The 26,124-nt window shown below is 50.3% G+C and overlaps 7 non-coding genes across 7 annotated transcripts; all 7 read left to right on the top strand.

Moving 5' to 3' along the window:
* Positions 1-332: 332 nt before the first annotated feature.
* Trnak-cuu (transfer RNA lysine (anticodon CUU)) lies at positions 333-405 on the top strand. The gene has a single exon. It is a non-coding gene; the product is annotated as a tRNA-Lys (tRNA).
* A 6,353-nt stretch (positions 406-6,758) lies between these two features.
* On the top strand, positions 6,759-6,831 carry Trnar-ucg (transfer RNA arginine (anticodon UCG)). The gene has a single exon. It is a non-coding gene; the product is annotated as a tRNA-Arg (tRNA).
* A 939-nt stretch (positions 6,832-7,770) lies between these two features.
* Trnak-cuu (transfer RNA lysine (anticodon CUU)) lies at positions 7,771-7,843 on the top strand. Its single transcript has one exon. It is a non-coding gene; the product is annotated as a tRNA-Lys (tRNA).
* Positions 7,844-8,738: 895 nt separating this feature from the next.
* Positions 8,739-8,811, top strand: Trnar-ucg (transfer RNA arginine (anticodon UCG)). The gene has a single exon. It is a non-coding gene; the product is annotated as a tRNA-Arg (tRNA).
* A 1,429-nt stretch (positions 8,812-10,240) lies between these two features.
* Positions 10,241-10,313, top strand: Trnar-ucg (transfer RNA arginine (anticodon UCG)). The gene has a single exon. It is a non-coding gene; the product is annotated as a tRNA-Arg (tRNA).
* Positions 10,314-18,082: 7,769 nt separating this feature from the next.
* Trnar-ucg (transfer RNA arginine (anticodon UCG)) lies at positions 18,083-18,155 on the top strand. Its single transcript has one exon. It is a non-coding gene; the product is annotated as a tRNA-Arg (tRNA).
* Positions 18,156-18,607: 452 nt separating this feature from the next.
* On the top strand, positions 18,608-18,680 carry Trnak-cuu (transfer RNA lysine (anticodon CUU)). Its single transcript has one exon. It is a non-coding gene; the product is annotated as a tRNA-Lys (tRNA).
* Positions 18,681-26,124: the final 7,444 nt, after the last annotated feature.

The raw sequence follows: 26,124 nt of genomic DNA on the forward strand, positions 1-26,124 counted from the left end.
ACACAACAAGACCGGTGTTAACTAGCGAAATGGTCGGCAGAGTGCCCTCACCGCGAGTTTTGACTGGCACTTGCACATCTAAAACAACGTCGGGAAGTAACTCGTTCGGCTTTTGAGTCACATCAAGTATGTGTGTTAATTTTGACGCCGCTAGCTCTGCAGATTGTCATGCAATTCCTTTACCTCTCAGAAATGATTATGAAATAAAAGGGAAGTTCGTGACGAGTGTGACGTTAGGAAAACATTAGGCAGCATGGAGAGATTCTGTATGGGACCACCCAACCCAAACGAGTACAGTGTGATCTGCTACCCAGCAGGTATCCAACGAGGCAGCACGGCTAGCTCAGTCGGTAGAGCATGAGACTCTTATTCACATGGTCGTGGGTTCGAGCCCTACGCTGGGCGGAACTGAATTATTTTCTGCTGCAGATGTAATATACCGATTTTCTGATTAACGTGATGTAATGGAAATAGCAACTTTAAAATTTGCCTACGTCTCCATCAGTCGCAAGAAAACTGTATTTGAAGGTGAAGGTGATTTTGTAGACATGTGTGAAAGTCAAGTTCTGAAGTGCAGGTGGTTTTGTTTGGAGAGAACATCGGCTACGTGTCAGATGTGTAGCCAAGCAGTAATGGGTCGCCATAGCTGCAAATATTAGTCGAAAATATGAAGTGTTGTCAGCTGAAGTCTGATGATTCAGACGACCGTACGGACGAAGTACGCAAAAGTGCCGCTAGGCGGCGTCTGTTTAGCTCAGTGGTAGAGCATTGGCCTGGTAAACCAGGGGTCATGAGTTCCATCCTCACAGGGGGAAGACGAATCTTGGAAATCAGTTGTGCATCGTGGCCGTATAGCAAACAGTATCTGTGGTGAGGAACAATTAGCGACAGGCGTATTATTAAGAATTACTCTCAGATGTGATTAAGGTGAATGGCGCAGATAAAGCATTTGCCAAAGCAGTACGGCATACACCGTTCTTCGGCGTAACTCGAGAGGGTTGCGCCCTTCGATATTATTGTCGTTAATTTCGAAGTGCTAGGAGTTTCAGTGATCGCTGCAGCTGCCGTTGTCCCGAGCCTTTGCCGCCGTTGGTCCCAGCCGCCGCCGCCGCCGGTCTCCCGCCGACGCCGGTTGCCGCCATCGTATCCGGTTCCTGCCGCCGCCGCCGCCGCCGCCGCCGCCGCCGCCTCCGCCGCCGCCGGTCTCCCGCCGACGTCGCCGCCGGTTGCCGCCACCGTATCCGGTTCCTGCCGCTGCTGCTGTTGCCGACCGCCGCTGCCGCCGCCGCCGCCGCCGCCGCCGCTCCCTGCCCGTCTTTCTTTCTGTCGTCTCTGCTTACGTCTTACCCTTCCTCTTCGTCAGTCTCTTGTCCTTGTCCTTTGACTGTCCCCTGTTATTTTTCCTCTTTTCCCCTCTCCCACTTATCCTCTCACCATGACAACCCCCACAACTACCGCCACTACCACTGCAATCGTGTACACGTCCCCCTCACTTGCTGCCACCACCATCACGTGGTGTGCTCATTCACCGCCTCCCCCATATATTCCCCCCCTCCTCACTCTTCCCACCCCCGCTCCTTTTGTTGCTCCCTCCCCTGTTCCTACCCCCCATGCCTCACGTGACCCATTCCCTCCCCTCCCACATGTGACTCATGCCACCCCCGCCAGGGTTGTTGCCCGTCGGGCCACCACCCACGCCACACCATCATCATCGTCATCACCATCACCATCACCATCACCATCGCCCTCGCCATCGCCAGTGCCAACCACTGCCACTGCATCTTCTGTGGCGCCAGCTCCAGCCCCAGCGCCAGCACCAGCACCACCACCAGTGCCTGCACCGCCGGTGGGACCTGCCGTCTCACGCCATCTCCCGGTCGTCCCCATCCCCCACACCTCTTCCCGTCCCTCTCCCGCTGTGAAACGTCCCAGCGGCACCCCAGCCTCTTCTGCTCCCAAGAAGTCGCAGACTCTCCCCCCTCCAACCCCCCAGGATGCCATGGATACCACCTCACCTTCCCTATCTACTCCCTCCTCTACCTCCCCCTCCTACAGGTACCTCCTTTCTCACCCTGATCCCTCTCTCCTGGAGGCCCGCAATCTTACCCTTCTCCTCCGCCAGCACTTCCCCTGAGCCCCGATCTCCCTTCTCACCCCCCGTCGGGACTCCGTCCTGATCACATCCCCCAGCCCCACCCTCCACTCCGACATCCTCTCCCGCATTCCCCTCACCCGGTTTGGTCCCCATGCCTCCCTTGCCCCTGCTCCCCCGCCCTCCTCATCCCGACAACCCCAGCCGCCCCGTCGCCCACCGACCCTCACTGCCGTGATCACTCGGCTTAGCCCGATGATCACGGAGGAGGAGGTGTTGGCGGAGCTGAAGGCCCATCCCTATCTAGAGGTTCGAGCTGTCCGCCGGATTCACAATCCAGCCGGCCCCACCCGCCTCATGCGGGTGTTCTCCGAGCATGCTCCCTCCATAGACCTCCTCCTCAAGGAGGGTGCCCTCCTTTTCAACCGCCGTTATAAGGTCGACCCCTCCCGCTCCCCTCCACAGTCCATCCGCTGCCAGAGGTGCTTGCGCTATAATGCACATCCTACATCTGAGTGCCGCGAGGCCCCCGTCTGCCCGCACTGCAAAGAAGCGCACTTCCTCCGGCAGTGCCCCAACCTTCAGTCCCCCCCCTCCTGTAACACCTGTAACCTCCAACACCCAACCTACTCCCAAAAGTGCAAGGCCCGACCCCCTCCCTCCGCTCCTGAACTCACTGTCCCTGTCCGCCCCTTGGATGCCCCCACCCCTCCCGGCAATTCCCTCCGTCCCCCCCCCACAGCTGAGGACATCATCCGCTTTGTAACCGTTGTCCTTCAGAACATCCACCCCTTTCAGCACCCCCACACCCTCCAGCAGGTATCCCTTGCCGCCCGTTCCGTCTTCCAGCTCAACACTTACGCCACCTACTCCCATAACCAGGCCCATTTTACCTTCTCCCGTCTCGACACCCTCGTCTAAATTCCCACTATGGCGCGACAGCAACGTATCCTGTTTAACAACATCCGTTCCCTTCCTGTCAACAAGAATCTCCTTATGCATACCCTCACCACCCACCGCGTGGATGCCTTCCTCCTAAACGAAACATTTCTCCAGCCCCACCATACTGTCCGTACCTCGCCCTACCTCCTTCACCGCTCTGACAACCCCCTCCCGATAGCGCGTGGCGGAGTTGCCATTGGCCACCATCACCAGATCCCTGTTCGGCTCCAACCCCTCCTTCCCAACCCCACGGAACACCTGATCCTTAGTCTATTCTTCCCCGGCCTCACCGTTACCTGCGCCACCATCTATGTCCGCCCCTCTGCCCCTATTCCTTTTGACTTCCTTTCCCACATCGACCGTACCTTCTCCTCCTACGTGATTGCCGCAGATCTCAATATCCATAGTCGCTCCGCCACCCAGTTACGGCGGTGGCATCGGTTCCTCGCCACCATCCAAGGAGATGTCCTTCCTCTTCCCCAACACACCCGCCCTGAATCCAATACCACACCCGATGTCGTCCTAGCCTCCCCCAACCTCCTTGGCCGCATAGCGGTGGACGTCCTCGACCCTATTGGCAGTGACCATCTCCCTGTCCTTCTTACCATATCAGACGGTCGTCGCCCCCGTCCCGATCCTCGCCTTGACCCTCCCCCCAAGTATGTCCATGATTACTCCCGTGCCGACTGGAATGCATACCGGGATACCCTTACTACCTGGGTCGATAGCCACCCCCTCACCTACCACCGCCCACATGACATAACCCATGCCGCATCCTTTCTCCAGCAGACCTTGTCTGAGGCCGTGGAGGCCCACATCCCTACCGTCGCCATCCACCCGCACCGTCCCACTTTACCCCCACAGGCCGTCCTCCTCCTTCGAGAATCCCGTCGTCTCTACCGTGCCTTCCTCCACACGCGTGACCGGGACATACTACAACGCCACCGGCAACTCCAGAGACACATCCGGAACTTGCTCGCGGCTAAGAAACGCCGGGACTGGCGACAGACATGCACCCGTCTTAATGCTACCCTACCTATTAACTCGTCCAAATACTGGTCAGCCTTCCGCCGCCTTACTGGATCAAAACCCCCCCCCCTTACTATCCTCTCCTTCATAATGACAATCCCTTTCCTGACAACCTTAGTAAGGCCAACCATTTTGCCTCCTACCTCACCGATGTCTTTACCATCCCTGACGATCCCCAGTTCGATTATTCCCTCTTCCCCGATGTCCGCGATCGAACTGACACCTCTATCCCTCCACTAGCTCCTGGCTTCCAGTACTTGGACAACATTACACACACTGAACTCAATACCCCTATAACTACTCAAGACATCATCGATATACTCCGCACCAAACGCAACACTGCTCCTGGTCACGACCGTGTTACTTACCGTCACCTCCGTGAAGCTCCCGCCCCCTTCCTCTCCACCCTGGCCAGGCTGTACAATGTGGTCTTGTCCACCGGCTTCTACCCCGACCTGTGGAAAACCTCCCGGATCCTGATGTTCCTCAAACCCGATAAACCACCTTCCGCTGTCTCCTCCTACCGTCCTATAAGCCTTACCTCGGTCTTCAGCAAGGTCCTGGAATCCATTCTAACCCGCCGCATCCACCAGCATCTCCACCGGCACCGCTTCCTTCCCTCCACCCAATGTGGCTTTCGACCATCCTTCTCTGCCGATGACCTTCTCCTTCACCTCACAGACCTCCTCTCCGAACAACTCAACTCCCGTCGCTCCGCCATATTCCTCTCCCTTGACCTTGAACGCGCCTATGACCGAGTGTGGCATTCTGGTCTCGTCTTCAAGCTCCAAACCTTTGCTCTTCCTATTAACTACGTCCGTCTGATCGCCTCCTTCATTTCCCACCGCCCTTCCTATGTCACTATCCACAACACTGATTCCTACACCTTCTACCCCTCTGCCGGTGTGCCCCAAGGTTCCGTCCTTTCCCCTCTTCTTTACCTTCTTTATACGGCGGACATGCCTCCACCTGCACCCCCCCTTCACCTTCTCCAGTACGCCGATGACACCGCCTTCCTTGCCCTTGCCCCCACCCTGCAACGCTCCCAACACCTTCTCCAATCCCATCTTGACCGGTTCACCTCTTGGTGTAACCAGTGGTTGCTCAAGGTCAATCCTTCCAAGACCCAGGCAATCATCGTAGGCAAAACCACCCCTTCCTTCCGTCTCCTTGATTTCTATCTTACCATTTATGGCCGTCCTATTAACCTCACACCCACCCTCAAGTACCTTGGCGTCACCCTTGACCGTCGCCTCTCCTGGACCCCTCATCTCCGGACAATCCAAGCCAAGGCACGCTCCCGACTCCACCTCCTGAAGCTCCTTTCTGGCCGCACATGGGGTCTGGACCCCTCCACCGTCCTCCACACCTATAAATCTCTCATCCGCCCTATCCTCTGTTATGCCCATCCCGCCTGGATCTCTGCCCCGCCTACCTTTTACAAATCCCTTCAAATCCTTGAACGGCATGCACTCCGCCTCGCCTATCGCATCCGCCTCCCTTCCCCCACGCGGCTCCTCTATGACCTCATCCCCTTCCCACACCTCCTTCTCTTCCTCCAACGGATACGGATCCTCTACACCTCCCGCAAGCTTGATCCTCCCCACCCGCTTGTCTCTTCCATCCTCTCCCACCCCAACCCACTGCCGCGCCTGTACTCCTGTATCCCACCTGCTCTCCATCTTCACACTCTCCACACCCTCTCCCAAGGTGGCTTCCGCCGACTCCCCCTCCCGGATGATGCCCTCCTCCCCTCCATCTACCCCTCCTACCAACTTTGAGCCTTGCCTTCCCCTCTCCTCTCATTTTCCTGTGGGCACCCTCTCTCCCTTCTCTCCCTCCCTCTCTCCCTCCTTTCATCCTTACCTCCCCTCCCCCTCTCCCTGGGCTTCCACCCCCCTTTTTTCGTTTTCTCCCCTCCTCCTCCCTCCTTCCCTCCCCCTTTTTTTTCCCTTGGCAGGCCCCCAGCTTTTCGGTGTGGACAGTGCCCCTGCAAGCGCCGAAGCCCATCTCCGCAGTGTCCGTGTCTTTCGTCCCGTCTGTGCCTCGAGTGTTTCTTCGTTTTCTGCTCCACCGTTCACCTGTGCTAGTGTTCTCTGTTCCGTGCTGTGCTGCCCGTCTTTTTAAAACTGAAACAGTGCTGCATCGGTGAACGACTTCATTTCTTTTTATTCTCTGTTGTCTTCTGATTTTTGTCCTCCATGTCTGTGTTTTGAGATTATGTCTTCCTGTTTTTATCTCTTGTGTGTTTCTTGTGGCCGAAGAGCGGCATATTAGGCCGCTGCCGGCCTACCTTTGTAGGTATAAAATGACAATAAAGGAAAAAAAAAAAAAGTACGGCATAAGGTGGGACGAGGCAGTCTGAATTACATTTTATAGATGTATTTCTCACAAATTTCAGAGCCTCTCGCGGTCGTCGTCGTCGTCGTCGTCGTCGCCGCCGCCACCGCTTCTGCAGAAGTAGCAAATGGCCATCGTAGCAAATGCGGCGAGGGACACCCTGCCATCGATTCCGAATGCGCAAAGTGTGTGGTCTTGTTTTCCTGTCTATGTTTGGTCGGTCTCGTAAGAGGTTCAATGTAACGAATGGGTGGGAAAGAGTAAGGGGCAGCGGCTGTGTGGAACGAAAACACAATTCCTCAGGGGCGTGAACGTTTCGAGATGAGTCGTATATAAGTTGTACTTGGTCGTCAGTGACCGTGTGGCCTAATGGATAAGGCGTCGGACTTCGGATCCGAAGATTGCAGGTTCGAATCCTGTCACGGTCGTGTTTTTCCAGTTCTGAAAAAGAAACATACCGTTTTAATGTAGCAATTGAGCAGTACGAAACCGTCTGAATGTTGCTGTTGACCATTCTGTGCTTGGAGATGGTCTTCAGCCTGAAACACACACAACGAGACCGGTGTTAACTAGCGTCGTTGGCGTCGCCGCTGCCGCTTCTGCAGAAGTAGCAAATGGCCATCGTAGCAAATGCGGCGAGGGACACCCTGCCATCGATTCCGAATGCGCAAAGTGTGTGGTCTTGTTTTCCTGTCTATGTTTGGTCGCTCTCGTAAGAGGTTGAATGTAACGAATGGGTGGGAAAGAGTAAGGGGCAGCGGCTGTGTGGAACGAAAACACAATTCCTCAGGGGCGTGAACGTTTCGAGACGAGTCGTATATAAGTTGTACTTGGTCGTCAGTGACCGTGTGGCCTAATGGATAATGCGTCTGACTTCGGATCCGAAGTTTGCAGGTTCGTATCCTGTTACGGTCGTGTTTTTCCAGTTCTGAAAAAGAAACATACCGTTTTAATGTAGCAATTGAGCAGTACGAAACCGTCTGAATGTTGCTGTTGACCATTCTGTGCTTGGAGATGGTCTTCAGCCTGAAACACACACAACAAGACCGGTGTTAACTAGCGAAATGGTCGGCAGAGTGCCCTCACCGCGAGTTTTGACTGGCACTTGCACATCTAAAACAACGTCGGGAAGTAACTCGTTCGGCTTTTGAGTCACATCAAGTATGTGTGTTAATTTTGACGCCGCTAGCTCTGCAGATTGTCATGCAATTCCTTTACCTCTCAGAAATGATTATGAAATAAAAGTGAAGTTCGTGACGAGTGTGACGTTAGAAAAACATTAGGCAGCATGGAGATATTCTGTATGGGACCACCCAACCCAAACGAGTACAGTGTGATCTGCTACCCAGCAGGTATCCAACGAGGCAGCACGGCTAGCTCAGTCGGTAGAGCATGAGACTCTTATTCACAGGGTCGTGGGTTCGAGCCCTACGCTGGGCGGAACTGAATTATTTTCTGCTGCAGATGTAATATACCGATTTTCTGATTAACGTGATGTAATGGAAATAGCAACTTTAAAATTTGCCTACGTCTCCATCAGTCGCAAGAAAACTGTGTTTGAAGGTGAAGGTGATTTTGTAGACATGTGTGAAAGTCATGTTCTGAAGTGCAGGTGGTTTTGTTTGGAGAGAACATCGGCTACGTGTCAGATGTGTAGCCAAGCAGTAATGGGTCGCCATAGCTGCAAATATTAGTCGAAAATATGAAGTGTTGTCAGCTGAAGTCTGATGATTCAGACGACCGTACGGACGAAGTACGCAAAAGTGCCGCTAGGCGGCGCCTGTTTAGCTCAGTGGTAGAGCATTGGTCTGGTAAACCAGGGGTCATGAGTTCCATCCTCACAGGAGGAAGACGAATCTTGGAAATCAGTTGTGCATCGTGGCCGTATAGCAAACAGTATCTGTGGTGAGGAACAATTAGCGACAGGCGTATTATTAAGAATTACTCTCAGATGTGATTAAGGCGAATGGCGCAGATAAAGCATTTGCCAAAGCAGTACGGCATAAGGTGGGACGAGGCAGTCTGAATTACATTTTATAGATGTATTTCTCACAAATCTCAGAGCCTCTCGCGGTCGTCGTCGTCGTCGCTTCTGCAGAAGTAGCAAATGGCCATCGTAGCAAATGCGGCGAGGGACACCCTGCCATCGATTCCGAATGCGCAAAGTGTGTGGTCTTGTTTTCCTGTCTATGTTTGGTCGCTCTCGTAAGAGGTTGAATGTAACGAATGGGTGGGAAAGAGTAAGGGGCAGCGGCTGTGTGGAACGAAAACACAATTCCTCAGGGGCGTGAGCGTTTCGAGATAAGTCGTATATAAGTTTTACTTGATTGTCAGTGACCGTGTGGCCTAATGGATGAGGCGTCGGACTTCGGATCCGAAGATTGCAGGTTCGAATCCTGTCACGGTCGTGTTTTTCCAGTTCTGAAAAAGAAACATACCGTTTTAATGTAGCAATTGAGCAGTAAGAAACCGTCTGAATGTTGCTGTTGACCATTCTGTGCTTGGAGATGGTCTTCAGCCTGAAACACACACAACAAGACCGGTGATAACTAGCGAAATGGTCGGCAGAGTGCCCTCACCGCGAGTTTTGACTGGCACTTGCACATCTAAAACAACGTCGGGAAGTAACTCGTTCGGCTTTTGAGTCACATCAAGTATGTGTGTTAATTTTGACGCCGCTAGCTCTGCAGATTGTCATGCAATTCCTTTACCTCTCAGAAATGATTATGAAATAAAAGGGATGTTCGTGACGAGTGTGACGTTAGGAAAACATTAGGCAGCATGGAGAGATTCTGTATGGGACCACCCAACCCAAACGAGTACAGTGTGATCTGCTACCCAGCAGGTATCCAACGAGGCAGCACGGCTAGCTCAGTCGGTAGAGCATGAGACTCTTATTCACAGGGTCGTTTGTTCGAGCCCTACGCTGGGCGGAACTGAATTATTTTCTGCTGCAGATGTAATATACCGATATTCTGATTAACGTGATGTAATGGATATAGCAACTTTAAAATTTGCCTACGTCTCCATCAGTCGCAAGAAAACTGTATTTGAAGGTGAAGGTGATTTTGTAGACATGTGTGAAAGTCATGTTCTGAAGTGCAGGTGGTTTTGTTTGGAGAGAACATCGGCTACGTGTCAGATGTGTAGCCAAGCAGTAATGGGTCGCCATAGCTGCAAATATTAGTCGAAAATATGAAGTGTTGTCAGCTGAAGTCTGATGATTCAGACGACCGTACGGACGAAGTACGCAAAAGTGCCGTTAGGCGGCGCCTGTTTAGCTCAGTGGTAGAGCATTGGTCTGGTAAACCAGGGGTCATGAGTTCCATCCTCACAGGAGGAAGACGAATCTTGGAAATCAGTTGTGCATCGTGGCCGTATAGCAAACAGTATCTGTGGTGAGGAACAATTAGCGACAGGCGTATTATTAAGAATTACTCTCAGATGTGATTAAGGCGAATGGCGCAGATAAAGCATTTGCCAAAGCAGTACGGCATAAGGTGGGACAAGGCAGTCTGAATTACATTTTATAGATGTATTTCTCACAAATCTCAGAGCCTCTCGCGGTCGTCGTTGGCGTCGCCGCTGCCGCTTCTGCAGAAGTAGCAAATGGCCATCGTAGCAAATGCGGCGAGGGACACCCTGCCATCGATTCCGAATGCGCAAAGTGTGTGGTCTTGTTTTCCTGTCTATGTTTGGTCGCTCCCGTAAGAGGTTGAATGTAACGAATGGGTGGGAAAGAGTAAGGGGCAGCGGCTGTGTGGAACGAAAACACAATTCCTCAGTGGCGTGAACGTTTCGAGATGAGTCGTATATAAGTTGTACTTGGTCGTCAGTGACCGTGTGGCCTAATGGATAAGGCGTCGGACTTCGGATCCGAAGATTGCAGGTTCGAATCCTGTCACGATCGTGTTTTTCCAGTTCTGAAAAAGAAACATACCGTTTTAATGTAGCAATTGAGCAGTAAGAAACCGTCTGAATGTTGCTGTTGACCATTCTGTGCTTGGAGATGGTCTTCAGCCTGAAGCACACACAACAAGACCGGTGTTAACTAGCGAAATGGTCGGCAGAGTGCCCTCACCGCGAGTTTTGACTGGCACTTGCACATCTAAAACAACGTCGGGAAGTAACTCGTTCGGCTTTTGAGTCACATCAAGTATGTGTGTTAATTTTGACGCCGCTAGCTCTGCAGATTGTCATGCAATTCCTTTACCTCTCAGAAATGATTATGAAATAAAAGGGAAGTTCGTGACGAGTGTGACGTTAGGAAAACATTAGGCAGCATGGAGAGATTCTGTATGGGACCACCCAACCCAAACGAGTACAGTGTGATCTGCTACCCAGCAGGTATCCAACGAGGCAGCAGGGCTAGCTCAGTCGGTAGAGCATGAGACAGGGTCGTTTGTTCGAGCCCTACGCTGGGCGGAACTGAATCATTTTCTGCTGCAGATGTAATATACCGATTTTCTGATTAACGTGATGTAATGGATATAGCAACTTTAAAATTTGCCTACGTCTCCATCAGTCGCAAGAAAACTGTATTTGAAGGAGAAGGTGATTTTGTAGACATGTGTGAAAGTCATGTTCTGAAGTGCAGGTGGTTTTGTTTGGAGAGAACATCGGCTACGTGTCAGATGTGTAGCCAAGCAGTAATGGGTCGCCATAGCTGCAAATATTAGTCGAAAATATGAAGTGTTGTCAGCTGAAGTCTGATGATTCAGACGACCGTACGGACGAAGTACGCAAAAGTGCCGCTAGGCGGCGCCTGTTTAGCTCAGTGGTAGAGAATTGGTCTGGTAAACCAGGGGTCATGAGTTCCATCCTCACAGGAGGAAGACGAATATTGGAAATCAGTTGTGCATCGTGGCCGTATAGCAAACAGTATCTGTGGTGAGGAACAATTAGCGACAGGCGTATTATTAAGAATTACTCTCAGATGTGATTAAGGCGAATGGCGCAGATAAAGCATTTTTTTTTTTTAAAAAAAAAAGAAGAAAAAAAAAAACAACCTTTATTCGTCATTAATAATAATAATTATACAATATTAACCCACTTCCTTAGTAGCATTAGTGGGTCGTAATATTAATACATTTATTATTGTTTCATGCAGCATGCTACAAAATATGATGTGCTACAGGTTACTACAACAATGGGCATTATACTAACTATCCCTACTACTTAAGAAACTATTACTATCACTAATTGCTAATTTCTACACCTGCAGTGTCACATATGTGCCAGTAGAATATATAAACCTACTTTGCAAGCCTTGCTCTTCGGGCTAACCCCAAAGAGCTTGCCCCCGGCACTGGGCTGGCCAAGATGTTAACTCGCTGCAGTTCCATAACCTAACATAATATCCTATTCTAAGTCCTACGGAGCTAACTTATCCTAAGTCAAATCTGGTGCATCTCTAAGTCGGTGAGATTAACCCCTCCTCCCCCTAATCCTGCGCGCGGCGGATCCCAACTGTGATGTGAAGTCGGCCAGTCCGCGCGCTGGCGGTATGGGAAAAGGGATCTAGACAATATCGGTGTTCATTTTCACATTCTTAGTTAATCTCCCTCAGATATTCATTTAACACTTTCCGTGATACCTCGTTGGCCAGAGTATTAATCATCTGAAAAGTGTCTTCACGTCTGAGGAGTTGATACGTGTCATGGTTCGGTAGTCCGTCTCGAAGTGTAGTCGCTACATCATTGAAGAGAGGGCACTCGTAAATCACATGATCCGGAGTGCCTTCCGGCGCGCCACAGTCACACGCTGGCGTAGCCCTCTTCCCAAACCGACATAAATATGTCGGGTAGGGTCCATGACCAGTGAGAAGATGGATCAGTCCCCGTGTTGGCTGAAAGTACTTCATTTCTAAGCGCTCCCTCACGTTCGGCAAGAACTGAAAGGTTCTGCGACCGGTTTCTTCTGTCTCCCAGGACCCCTGCCAAAGTTCTTCCCCCCTTCTTCTAATCCCCCTTTTGTCCTCTACCCTCACACCCATGATTTCTTCTATTTTCCCCTGGTTCCCTTTTTTTGCCCAATACCAGGCTGCTTGCTCCCTAATCTTGATGTCAAGTGGGCAGAGCCCCATTATGACTAATAGGGCCCCTCCTGGAGATGTTCTATAAGCGCCCACAGATCTTAGAACCATGCTTCTCTGAACCCTTCTCACTGCCATGGCGGGCACAACCCTCGTGAGTCTGTGCGCCCAGACCCCGGAGCCGTAACCCACTACTGAAGTTAGGATACTATTGTGATAAAGTTTAATGAGATGTGGAGGTAGGTGAAATCTTTTATGTCCTATGGAAATGAGGTTGTTTAATATTTGCAGAGCTTTTTGGGTTACAGTTTCAATGTGTTTTCCGAAGTTCCATTTCTCATCAATGATGACTCCTAGGTAACGTGTGTCTCGTCTTCGCAGTACCGGTGTGCCGTCAATTCTGACCGTAGGGTTCCTGATTAGTTGTCCTTTAAGTAGTAAGTATGTCGATTTGCTTGGTGATATGGTCATTTTCGTGGTGTGGCACCACTGTAGGAGTCTGTCTAACGCTCTCTCTATTTTAGGTTCTATGTCCTCTCGGCTACGGCCACCGACCATCAGGAGGAGGTCATCAGCGTAGGCTATCACCTCTAGCACATCCTCACTTCGTTGCAGGCTGTCTAGTAATGGCTCCATGTGGATGTCCCAAAAGAGCGGCCCTAGGACCGATCCTTGGGGACATCCTTTCGTGACAGCTTTCCCTACCCTTTCGCTAGGGGATGATAGCCAGACCTCCCGATCCTCACAGTAGCTCCTCAGGCAGCCATATAGCGGCCCTGGACACTCCTTCTCCCGCAAGCAGGAGAAGAGCGAGGGCCACCACAGGTTGTCGAAGGCGCCGCTGATGTCCACCATGATGCCCACCACGTATTTGTGCGGGGTTGAGCCACAGACCTCGGCCGCCAGGGCGATTGCATCAGATGCCGACCGCCCCGGCCTGAAACCGAATTGCCTACTGCTCATCCCGCACAATACTCTATGTGCTGCCAGTCTGTCAGCCAGCAGTTTTTCCAAGATTTTTCCAAACAAATCTAACAGGCAGATCGGCCTGTACGACTTTACTTCTGCAGGATCCTTGTCCGGTCCCTTCTTAATGATGACGACGTTCCCAGTTTTCCACCTTCTTGGGAACTGTTGTTGCCTCAGGCACTCATTATAGAGGTGGGTAAGCGGGGCAACCAGCTGGGGTGCCAGGAATTGCAGCACCTCCGCCACAATGCCGTCTGGCCCAGGAGCTTTGCCTCTTTTAAGTTGCTTTATGTGGGTCGCCACCTCCTCTTCTGAGAAGGGGTAGACCGCCGTGTCATTATTATATATTTCACGGTCTTGTTCTCGCAATTGCCGTTGTCCCTCTGTCTCCCCATCCGCATTTTCATCAGGCAGCAGGGACCGGAGGAGGACCCCAGCAGTCTCCTGCCAGGACTCCGTCATCCTGTCCCCGTGCCTGACTGTAGATAGCTCCATAGGAGAGCGGATTTTCTCCCTGACTAATTTATAGGGGAGTCCCCATGGATCCAGAGCTAGCTGGCTGAGCACATAGTGTTCCCAGCTTCGCCTTCTGACTTCACGTAGTTCACTCTGGAACCTCTGTTTTGCCTCCCTGTACTGCAATTGCCACCTTTGTCTCTCCTGCCAGACGACACTGCGCTGGTAGTGCCTCCTTAGCCTCCTGACAGATTGGCGTAGATCTTCCAGTTCAGGCGACCACGGTGACGGAGAAGCCGCCATGGCCTTCCTCCTGATCGGTACAGCAGCCCTCACCGCCCTGGTTACTGCAGTTACTAGTTCATCTGCTCTGTTGTCTACGTTTATGTCTTGTTGTATGTCATCTTCCGGTAATGGAGGAATGTCGCACTCCCTCGCCAGGTGTTCCCAGTCAGCTTTCCTGTAGTTAAATTGTATTTCCCATCCCATGGCCCAGCGGCACTCTCTCTCCCCTACTGTGAAAGTTATTAAGTTATGGTCGCTAGTGGTGGCGTTTCCTACTACTTTCCAGTTTTGAATGATGTTTGTTACATTTGGTGTCACGAGAGTGACATCAATATTTGTACCCTGCCCTCCTCCTGCCGTGTAGGTAGGAGGATTACCAGGCCTGTTGGCCACCACGAGTTGCGACGCCATAATGTATTCTTCCACCTTTTCTCCATTTGCGTCTCTTGTGCCACTGAACCATAGGGGGGACTTGGCATTAATATCAGCTGTTATTACAATTTTCCTTCCCCGCAACGCCGTGGTCACCCTCATCAGGTGGTCTAGGTGTATTTCAATGTCATCTCCATACTGGAAATACATATTAATGATGGTGATGATTCCTGCTGGAGATTGGAGCTCCACGACGTTGCAATGGGGAGTTGTAAACTGAGAGAGTGTGGTTACTCTCACGAGTTTGTTTGTAATTATAATTGCCGCCCTTGGGTCTTCTCCTCTGCTTATTACTTGCCATGTGGCGGCAGCAAATGCGACTTTCCCAGCTTGGGAGTACGGCTCCTGCAGACAGAGCACATCCAATCTCCTCTCCTCCACCTCCCTTCGGAGTTCCTGCATCACAAGTCGACTATTATGAGTGTTTAGTTGTCCTATGTTTATTTTGGTCATTATGGAAAGTAGGTGTGTACTCGGTCATGTGGCCAGGTCTTAGTCCAGTCGAACGCAATTCGTCCATTCGCCAAAACTGCCTGTTCGTAGATGTCATTTAGGTCGAATTTCTCGCCCCTTCTTTCAAACACCTTTCTTAACAAGTCTCGCAGGGCTCCAAAGTCAGTGGGGAGATTCACTGATTTTAGTTGAATTCTGTCCACAGCCTCCATCACCGAGAAGGTTATCTTTCGTCCCTCTTCGTGTCCTACACGAACCACATGTCTCAGGGCAGTGGTCAGGGTAGCCGGCTGCTCAAGTCTTGCTAGTTGCATGGTGTACTCCAAGTTGGGGTACACTCTTACAGGGTCCACAGGTGGTAGTCTAACTACTGGAGTACCCTGTGTGGGAGAACTTGTACTAGAGCTACTGGTTATCAAGTTTTCCTGTATCGGTTGAATGACTTTTTTCTGCTCCTTTCTGGAAACTGCCACAGCCACAGGATGCCCTTGCCATTTCTGGTGTTCTGTCGGCTCTGCTCCCCGGCTTTCGGAGGAGGGAGCTGCAGCTATGGGGGGATCTGTCTGTATTGCCATATTTATCATATAGATCTCAGTCTGTGTGGCTCTATTTTCAGTTTTCTTGGTGCTCGTAAGCGACCTTAAGAACAACTTAAACTTGTTAGGCCTCATAGCATCCCTCCTCCTTTTGCTCGGGGACTTATGTTTCGGCATCCTGTTCAGTATGCCGGGCTCACCCATAATCAATCCTGGAAATCAGTCTTTGTTCAAGCATCCTGTATGTTGGGCAGTTTCGACCTGTGGCTCCGCATGATTTCTTGCCTCGGTTCCTGCATGGTATGCAGATTGCTGCTGCCTTGCAGTCTTTACGGTTGTGACCGTTCTCTCCACATTTTGTGCAGGCCGACTCCCTGGTGCACAGCCTGAGAATGTGGTCCAAGTCGCCACAGTTGTGGCAACGAGGTACCACGACATAGTCCCTAGTGTTGATGGCATGGAAGCCAACATATATTTTGCCCATTGTCGTAATGCTTTTCCACATCCGCGCTGTAACCTCAGCGACGTGATGTACCACATCTCGACCCCGTGGACCTGTCTTGAATCTGAGTTTAAAACAGTCTTTGAACTCTTCTTCACTCAGATGCTCAAAGTTTTGTTTCCTGATTGTGTCGCATAACTCTTCATTGGTCATTACTGTTGGAACGTCGTACAGAATCACGAGAGGGTTCCTTTTCCTTGGAGGCTCACACTTAATTACTGAATTTAATTTGTGGTTGTTCAATATTTTTTCTTTATCCTCTTCAGATGCGACTTCCACTATTACTGAATTCTTGCTGGGTTTGATTCTTTTGATCTTTATTTTCTCTTTTACAGGGTCCACAGTAGTCGTGAATAGCTCCTGGATTCTTTTGACACTTGTGTCTTGGCCCGGCAGGGTCCTCAAGAAAACTGCCGTATCTGGCCTCTTAGTCACTTTATCTATGGTATCTCTAGTCGTTTTGGGCTTCGTGGGAGCTTGCGCTGCCACGGCAGCCCAGGTTTTAACTGGTTGTTTCCTCAATCGATTGTTTTCCTTCTCTAATTCTTCCACCCTTCCTTCCAACTTTGCGTGGGCAATGGCCCATGCAGCCAGTTCATTTTTAATTGTTGAGAGTCCTGCTTGACTTATCTTCCCGTTTTTAATGTTTTGCTCCATGAGCAACGTGATTCGTGCTAATCTCTGCGTCACAGTTTCATTTTCGGCCTGTCCCGACTCATCCTGAGGAGAGGGATCAGGCGGCGCAAAAGAAGCCCGTTGAGGCGCACTCGAGTCACTCGTATCGGTTGTCGCCATGATTATACGAGTGATAAAAGAAAGATGGGAGCCCGTCTCTTGCCCCGGACCGGCTCCTCTGGCATGGGGGGGGACTTCTTGCAGCTCGCCCACCGACCTCGCCCCAAGGTCAAGGGCACTCCCGAGCTGCCGGGTTCAGCGCGCCGTCGCCAGCGCACTGGTCCCCATCGATGGCTCCGTCATCGGCGATTTCACGCGACGCTCCTCGGCAACTGCACCCCGCACTCCGGAGAGGCGGATGCACCTCTCGCCCTTCGCCGCCTACTAGCCCGAGTTTCCACCTTACGGCCAAGGACCCACTCCTACTCAGGTGGCGGGCCGGTCCCCCAGACGTTCGGCGGTCTGGACCCAGTTAACCTGGCCCAGGCGATGTCACCACCTCCTGGGTTTGGCAGAACACGCCCCGGTTACCCAGGGGCGCGGCGAGGCACCCTTGCCGACTCGCGCCGCGATCCCACGCCGACAAACGAAGTCGCCGGCATGCAGAGCTCCTGTTGGTCTGGGCCCTGCGAACAGGAAGGGACAGATGTTCGTCCCTTGACACAGCTCGCCCTGTGCCACGCACCCTTCGCTTTCGCATCGGGTTGGGTCGCAGCTCTCCCTTTTGTCGCAAGGCAAAATGCCGAGCTTAACGTCTGGCACCACGGGAAGGCGGAAAGAGCCACTTGGGAAGGAGAGGTTGTAAGAGACACATCACTTCCCCTGTGAGGAGTGCCGCGGCACGCCCGTCTGGAAGCGATACGCCCCAGTGCGAGCCGCCGTGCCTTACGGCGCGCCGGCTACGGGCGGGCCCGCGCCGAACGCGCCGTCGAGCGACCGACCTCACGCCAGACATAAAGCATTTGCCAAAGCAGTACGGCATAAGGTGGGACGAGGCAGTCTGAATTACATTTTATAGATGTATTTCTCACAAATCTCAGAGCCTCTCGCGGTCGTCGTCGTCGTCGTCGTCGTCCTCGTCGCCGCCGCCGCTTCTGCAGAAGTAGCAAATGGCCATCGTAGCAAATGCGGCGAGGGACACCCTGCCATCGATTCCGAATGCGCAAAGTGTGTGGTCTTGTTTTCCTGTCTATGTTTGGTCGCTCTCGTAAGAGGTTGAATGTAACGAATGGGTGGGAAAGAGTAAGGGGCAGCGGCTGTGTGGAACGAAAACAAAATTCCTCAGGGGCGTGAGCGTTTCGAGATAAGTCGTATATAAGTTGTACTTGATTGTCAGTGACCGTGTGGCCTAATGGATAAGGCGTCGGACTTCGGATCCGAAGATTGCAGGTTCGAATCCTGTCACGGTCGTGCTTTTCCAGTTCTGAAAAAGAAACATACCGTTTTAATGTAGCAATTGAGCAGTATGAAACCGTCTGAATGTTGCTGTTGACCATTCTGTGCATGGAGATGGTCTTGAGCCTGAAACACACACAACAAGACCGGTGTTAACTAGCGAAATGGTCGGCAGAGTGCCCTCACCGCGAGTTTTGACTGGCACTTGCACATCTAAAACAACGTCGGGAAGTAACTCGTTCGGCTTCTGAGTCACATCAAGTATGTGTGTTAATTTTGACGCCGCTAGCTCTGCAGATTGTCATGCAATTCCTTTACCTCTCAGAAATGATTATGAAATAAAAGTGAAGTTCGTGACGAGTGTGACGTTAGGAAAACATTAGGCAGCATGGAGAGATTCTGTATGGGACCACCCAACCCAAACGAGTACAGTGTGATCTGCTACCCAGCAGGTATCCAACGAGGCTGCACGGCTAGCTCAGTTGGTAGAGCATGAGACTCTTATTCACAGGGTCGTGGGTTCGAGCCCTACGCTGGGCGGAACTGAATTATTTTCTGCTGCAGATGTAATATACCGATTTTCTGATTAACGTGATGTAATGGAAATAGCAACTTTAAAATTTGCCTATGTCTCCATCAGTCGCAAGAAAACTGTATTTGAAGGTGAAGGTGATTTTGTAGACATGTGTGAAAGTCATGTTCTGAAGTGCAGGGGGTTTTGTTTGGAGAGAACATCGGCTACGTGTCAGATGTGTAGCCAAGCAGTAATGGGTCGCCATAGCTGCAAATATTAGTCGAAAATATGAAGTGTTGTCAGCTGAAGTCTGATGATTCAGACGACCGTACGGACGAAGTACGCAAAAGTGCCGCTAGGCGGCGTCTGTTTAGCTCAGTGGTAGAGCATTGGCCTGGTAAACCAGGGGTCATGAGTTCCATCCTCACAGGAGGAAGACGAATCTTGGAAATCAGTTGTGCATCGTGGCCGTATAGCAAACAGTATCTGTGGTGAGGAACAATTAGCGACAGGCGTATTATTAAGAATTACTCTCAGATGTGATTAAGGCGAACGGCGCAGATAAAGCATTTGCCAAAGCAGTACGGCATAAGGTGGGACGAGGCAGTCTGAATTACATTTTATAGATGTATTTCTCACAAATCTCAGAGCCTCTCGCGGTCGTCGTCGTCGTCGTCGTCGTCGTCGTCGTCGTCGTCGTCGCCGCCGCCGCTTCTGCAGAAGTAGCAAATGGCCATCGTAGCAAATGCGGCGAGGGACACCCTGCCATCGATTCCGAATGCGCAAAGTGTGTGGTCTTGTTTTCCTGTCTATGTTTGGTCGCTCTCGTAAGAGGTTGAATGTAACGAATGGGTGGGAAAGAGTAAGGGGCAGCGGCTGTGTGGAACGAAAACAAAATTCCTCAGGGGCGTGAGCGTTTCGAGATAAGTCGTATATAAATGTACTTGATTGTCAGTGACCGTGTGGCCTAAGGGATAATGCGTCGGACTTCGGATCCGAAGAATGCAGGTTCGAATCCTTTCACGGTCGTGTTTTTCCAGTTCTGAAAACTAGCGAAATGGTCGGCAGAGTGCCCTCACCGCGAGTTTTGACTGGCACTTGCACATCTAAAACAACGTCGGAAAGTACCTCGTTCGGCTTTTGAGTCACATCAAGTATGTGTGTTAATTTTAACGCCGCTAGCTCTGCAGATTTTCATGCAATTCCTTTACCTCTCAGAAATGATTATGAAATAAAAGTGAAGTACGTGACGAGTGTGACGTTAGGAAAACATTAGGCAGCATGGAGAGATTCTGTATGGGACCACCCAACCCAAACGAGTACAGTGTGATCTGCTACCCAGCAGGTATCCAACGAGGCAGCACGGCTAGCTCAGTGGGTAGAGCATGAGACTCTTATTCACAGGGTCGTGGGTTCGAGCAGTACGCTGGGCGGAACCTAATTTTTTTCCGCTGCAGATGTAAATTACCGATTTCCTGATTAACGTGATGTAATGGAAATAGCAACTTTAAAATTTGCCTACGTCTCCATCAGTCACAGGAAAACTGTATTTGAAGGTTTAGATGATTTTGTAGACATGTGTGAAAGTCATGTTCTGAAGTGCAGGTGGTTTTGTTTGGAGAGAACATCGGCTACGTGTCAGATGTGTAGCCAAGCAGTAATGGGTCGCCATAGCTGCAAATATTAGTCGAAAATATGAAGTGTTGTCAGCTGAAGTCTGATGATTCAGACGACCGTACGGACGAAGTACGCTAAAGTGCCGCTAGGCGGCGCCTGTTTAGCTCAGTGGTAGAGCATTGGTCTAGTAAACCAGGGTTCGTGAGTTCCATCCTCACAGGAGGAAGACGAATCTTGGAAATCAGTTGTGCATCGTGGCCGTATAGCAAACAGTATCTGTGATGAGGAACAATTAGCGACAGGCGTATTATTAAGAATTACTCTCAGATGTGATTAAGGCGAATGGCGCAGATAAAGCATTTGCCAAAGCAGTACGGCATAAGGTGGGACGATGCAGTCTGAATTACATTTTATTGATGTATTTCTCACAAATGTCAGAGCCTCTCGCGGTCGTCGTCGTCGTCGTCGTCGTCGCCGCCGCCGCTTCTGCAGAAGTAGCAAATGGCCATCGTAGCAAATGCGGCGAGGGACACCCTGCCATCGATTCCGAATGCGCAAAGTGTGTGGTCTTGTTTTCCTGTCTATGTTTGGTCGCTCTCGTAAGAGGTTGAATGTAACGAATGGGTGGGAAAGAGTAAGGGACAGCGGCTGTGTGGAACGAAAACACAATTCCTCAGGGGGGTGAGCGTTTCAAGATAAGTCGTACATAAGTTGTACTAGATTGTCAGTGACCGTCTGGCCTAATGGATAAGGCGTCGGACTTCCGATCCGAAGATTGCAGTTTCGAATCCTGTCACGGTCGTGTTTTTCCAGTTCTGAAAAAGAAACATACCGTTTTAATGTAGCAATTGAGCAGTACGAAACCGTCTGAATGTTGCTGTTGACCATTCTGTGCATGGAGATGGTCTTGAGCCTGAAACACACACAACAAGACCGGTGTTAACTAGCGAAATGGTCGGCAGAGTGCCCTCACCGCGAGTTTTGACTGGCACTTGCACATCTAAAACAACGTCGGGAAGTAACTCGTTCGGCTTTTGAGTCACATCAAGTATGTGTGTTAATTTTGACGCCGCTAGCTCTGCAGATTGTCATGCAATTCCTTTACCTCTCAGAAATGATTATGAAATAAAAGTGAAGTTCGTGACGAGTGTGACGTTAGGAAAACATTAGGCAGCATGGAGAGATTCTGTATGGGACCACCCAACCCAAACGAGTACAGTGTGATCTGCTACCCAGCAGGTATCCAACGAGGCAGCACGGCTAGCTCAGTGGGTAGAGCATGAGACTCTTATTCACAGGGTCGTGGGTTCGAGCAGTACGCTGGGCGGAACGGAATTTTTTTCCGCTGCAGATGTAAATTACCGATTTTCTGATTAACGTGATGTAATGGAAATAGCAACTTTAAAATTTGCCTACGTCTCCATCAGTCGCAAGAAAACTGTATTTGAAGGTGAAGGTGATTTTGTAGACAAGTGTGAAAGTCATGTTCTGAAGTGCAGGTGGTTTTGTTTGGAGAGAACATCGGCTACGTGTCAGATGTGTAGCCAAGCAGTAATGGGTCGCCATAGCTGCAAATATTAGTCGAAAATATGAAGTGTTGTCAGCTGAAGTCTGATGATTCAGAAGACCGTACGGACGAAGTACGCAAAAGTGCCGCTAGGCGGCGTCTGTTTAGCTCAGTGGTAGAGCATTGGTCTAGTAAACCAGGGTTCGTGAGTTCCATCCTCACAGGAGGAAGACGAATCTTCGAAATCAGTTGTGCATCATGGCCGTATAGCAAACAGTATCTGTGGTGAGGAACAATTAGCGACAGGCGTATTATTAAGAATTACTCTCAGATGTGATTAAGGCGAACGGCGCAGATAAAGCATTTGCCAAAGCAGTACGGCATAAGGTGGGACGAGGCAGTCTGAATTATATTTTATAGATGTATTTCTCACAAATCTCAGAGCCTCTCGCGGTCGTCGTCGTCGTCGTCGCTTCTGCAGAAGTAGCAAATGGCCATCGTAGCAAATGCGGCGAGGGACACCCTGCCATCGATTCCGAATGCGCAAAGTGTGTGGTCTTGTTTTCCTGTCTATGTTTGGTCGCTCTCGTAAGAGGTTGAATGTAACGAATGGGTGGGAAAGAGTAAGGGACAGCGGCTGTGTGGAACGAAAACACAATTCCTCAGGGGCGTGAGCGTTTCGAGATAAGTCGAATATAAGTTGTACTTGATTGTCAGTGACCGTCTGGCCTAATGGATAAGGCGTCGGACTTCCGATCCGAAGATTGCAGTTTCGAATCCTGTCACGGTCGTGTTTTTCCAGTTCTGAAAAAGAAACATACCGTTTTAATGTAGCAATTGAGCAGTACGAAACCGTCTGAATGTTGCTGTTGACCATTCTGTGCATGGAGATGGTCTTGAGCCTGAAACACACACAACAAGACCGGTGTTAACTAGCGAAATGGTCGGCAGAGTGCCCTCACCGCGAGTTTTGACTGGCACTTGCACATCTAAAACAACGTCGGGAAGTAACTCGTTCGGCTTTTGAGTCACATCAAGTATGTGTGTTAATTTTGACGCCGCTAGCTCTGCAGATTGTCATGCAATTCCTTTACCTCTCAGAAATGATTATGAAATAAAAGTGAAGTTCGTGACGAGTGTGACGTTAGGAAAACATTAGGCAGCATGGAGAGATTCTGTATGGGACCACCCAACCCAAACGAGTACAGTGTGATCTGCTACCCAGCAGGTATCCAACGAGGCAGCACGGCTAGCTCAGTGGGTAGAGCATGAGACTCTTATTCACAGGGTCGTGGGTTCGAGCAGTACGCTGGGCGGAACGGAATTTTTTTCCGCTGCAGATGTAAATTACCGATTTTCTGATTAACGTGATGTAATGGAAATAGCAACTTTAAAATTTGCCTACGTCTCCATCAGTCGCAAGAAAACTGTATTTGAAGGTGAAGGTGATTTTGTAGACAAGTGTGAAAGTCATGTTCTGAAGTGCAGGTGGTTTTGTTTGGAGAGAACATCGGCTACGTGTCAGATGTGTAGCCAAGCAGTAATGGGTCGCCATAGCTGCAAATATTAGTCGAAAATATGAAGTGTTGTCAGCTGAAGTCTGATGATTCAGAAGACCGTACGGACGAAGTACGCAAAAGTGCCGCTAGGCGGCGTCTGTTTAGCTCAGTGGTAGAGCATTGGTCTAGTAAACCAGGGTTCGTGAGTTCCATCCTCACAGGAGGAAGACGAATCTTCGAAATCAGTTGTGCATCATGGCCGTATAGCAAACAGTATCTGTGGTGAGGAACAATTAGCGACAGGCGTATTATTAAGAATTACTCTCAGATGTGATTAAGGCGAACGGCGCAGATAAAGCATTTGCCAAAGCAGTACGGCATAAGGTGGGACGAGGCAGTCTGAATTATATTTTATAGATGTATTTCTCACAAATCTCAGAGCCTCTCGCGGTCGTCGTCGTCGTCGTCGCTTCTGCAGAAGTAGCAAATGGCCATCGTAGCAAATGCGGCGAGGGACACCCTGCCATCGATTCCGAATGCGCAAAGTGTGTGGTCTTGTTTTCCTGTCTATGTTTGGTCGCTCTCGTAAGAGGTTGAATGTAACGAATGGGTGGGAAAGAGTAAGGGACAGCGGCTGTGTGGAACGAAAACACAATTCCTCAGGGGCGTGAGCGTTTCGAGATAAGTCGAATATAAGTTGTACTTGATTGTCAGTGACCGTCTGGCCTAATGGATAAGGCGTCGGACTTCCGATCCGAAGATTGCAGTTTCGAATCCTGTCACGGTCGTGTTTTTCCAGTTCTGAAAAAGAAACATACCGTTTTAATGTAGCAATTGAGCAGTACGAAACCGTCTGAATGTTGCTGTTGACCATTCTGTGCATGGAGATGGTCTTGAGCCTGAAACACACACAACAAGACCGGTGTTAACTAGCGAAATGGTCGGCAGAGTGCCCTCACCGCGAGTTTTGACTGGCACTTGCACATCTAAAACAACGTCGGGAAGTAACTCGTTCGGCTTTTGAGTCACATCAAGTATGTGTGTTAATTTTGACGCCGCTAGCTCTGCAGATTGTCATGCAATTCCTTTACCTCTCAGAAATGATTATGAAATAAAAGTGAAGTTCGTGACGAGTGTGACGTTAGGAAAACATTAGGCAGCATGGAGAGATTCTGTATGGGACCACCCAACCCAAACGAGTACAGTGTGATCTGCTACCCAGCAGGTATCCAACGAGGCAGCACGGCTAGCTCAGTGGGTAGAGCATGAGACTCTTATTCACAGGGTCGTGGGTTCGAGCAGTACGCTGGGCGGAACGGAATTTTTTTCCGCTGCAGATGTAAATTACCGATTTTCTGATTAACGTGATGTAATGGAAATAGCAACTTTAAAATTTGCCTACGTCTCCATCAGTCGCAAGAAAACTGTATTTGAAGGTGAAGGTGATTTTGTAGACAAGTGTGAAAGTCATGTTCTGAAGTGCAGGTGGTTTTGTTTGGAGAGAACATCGGCTACGTGTCAGATGTGTAGCCAAGCAGTAATGGGTCGCCATAGCTGCAAATATTAGTCGAAAATATGAAGTGTTGTCAGCTGAAGTCTGATGATTCAGACGACCGTACGGACGAAGTACGCAAAAGTGCCGCTAGGCGGCGTCTGTTTAGCTCAGTGGTAGAGCATTGGTCTAGTAAACCAGGGTTCGTGAGTTCCATCCTCACAGGAGGAAGACGAATCTTCGAAATCAGTTGTGCATCATGGCCGTATAGCAAACAGTATCTGTGGTGAGGAACAATTAGCGACAGGCGTATTATTAAGAATTACTCTCAGATGTGATTAAGGCGAACGGCGCAGATAAAGCATTTGCCAAAGCAGTACGGCATAAGGTGGGACGAGGCAGTCTGAATTACATTTTATAGATGTATTTCTCACAAATCTCAGAGCCTCTCGCGGTCGTCGTCGTCGTCGTCGTCGTCGTCGTCGTCGCTTCTGCAGAAGTAGCAAATGGCCATCGTAGCAAATGCGGCGAGGGACACCCTGCCATCGATTCCGAATGCGCAAAGTGTGTGGTCTTGTTTTCCTGTCTATGTTTGGTCGCTCTCGTAAGAGGTTGAATGTAACGAATGGGTGGGAAAGAGTAAGGGACAGCGGCTGTGTGGAACGAAAACACAATTCCTCAGGGGCGTGAGCGTTTCGAGATAAGTCGAATATAAGTTGTACTTGATTGTCAGTGACCGTCTGGCCTAATGGATAAGGCGTCGGACTTCCGATCCGAAGATTGCAGTTTCGAATCCTGTCACGGTCGTGTTTTTCCAGTTCTGAAAAAGAAACATACCGTTTTAATGTAGCAATTGAGCAGTACGAAACCGTCTGAATGTTGCTGTTGACCATTCTGTGCATGGAGATGGTCTTGAGCCTGAAACACACACAACAAGACCGGTGTTAACTAGCGAAATGGTCGGCAGAGTGCCCTCACCGCGAGTTTTGACTGGCACTTGCACATCTAAAACAACGTCGGGAAGTAACTCGTTCGGCTTTTGAGTCACATCAAGTATGTGTGTTTATTTTGACGCCGCTAGCTCTGCAGATTGTCATGCAATTCCTTTACCTCTCAGAAATGATTATGAAATAAAAGTGAAGTTCGTGACGAGTGTGACGTTAGGAAAACATTAGGCAGCATGGAGAGATTCTGTATGGGACCACCCAACCCAAACGAGTACAGTGTGATCTGCTACCCAGCAGGTATCCAACGAGGCAGCACGGCTAGCTCAGTGGGTAGAGCATGAGACTCTTATTCACAGGGTCGTGGGTTCGAGCAGTACGCTGGGCGGAACGGAATTTTTTTCCGCTGCA

Source organism: Schistocerca gregaria, chromosome 11, assembly GCF_023897955.1.
Source record: "Schistocerca gregaria isolate iqSchGreg1 chromosome 11, iqSchGreg1.2, whole genome shotgun sequence".
NCBI classification, from domain to species: Eukaryota; Metazoa; Arthropoda; class Insecta; order Orthoptera; family Acrididae; genus Schistocerca; species Schistocerca gregaria.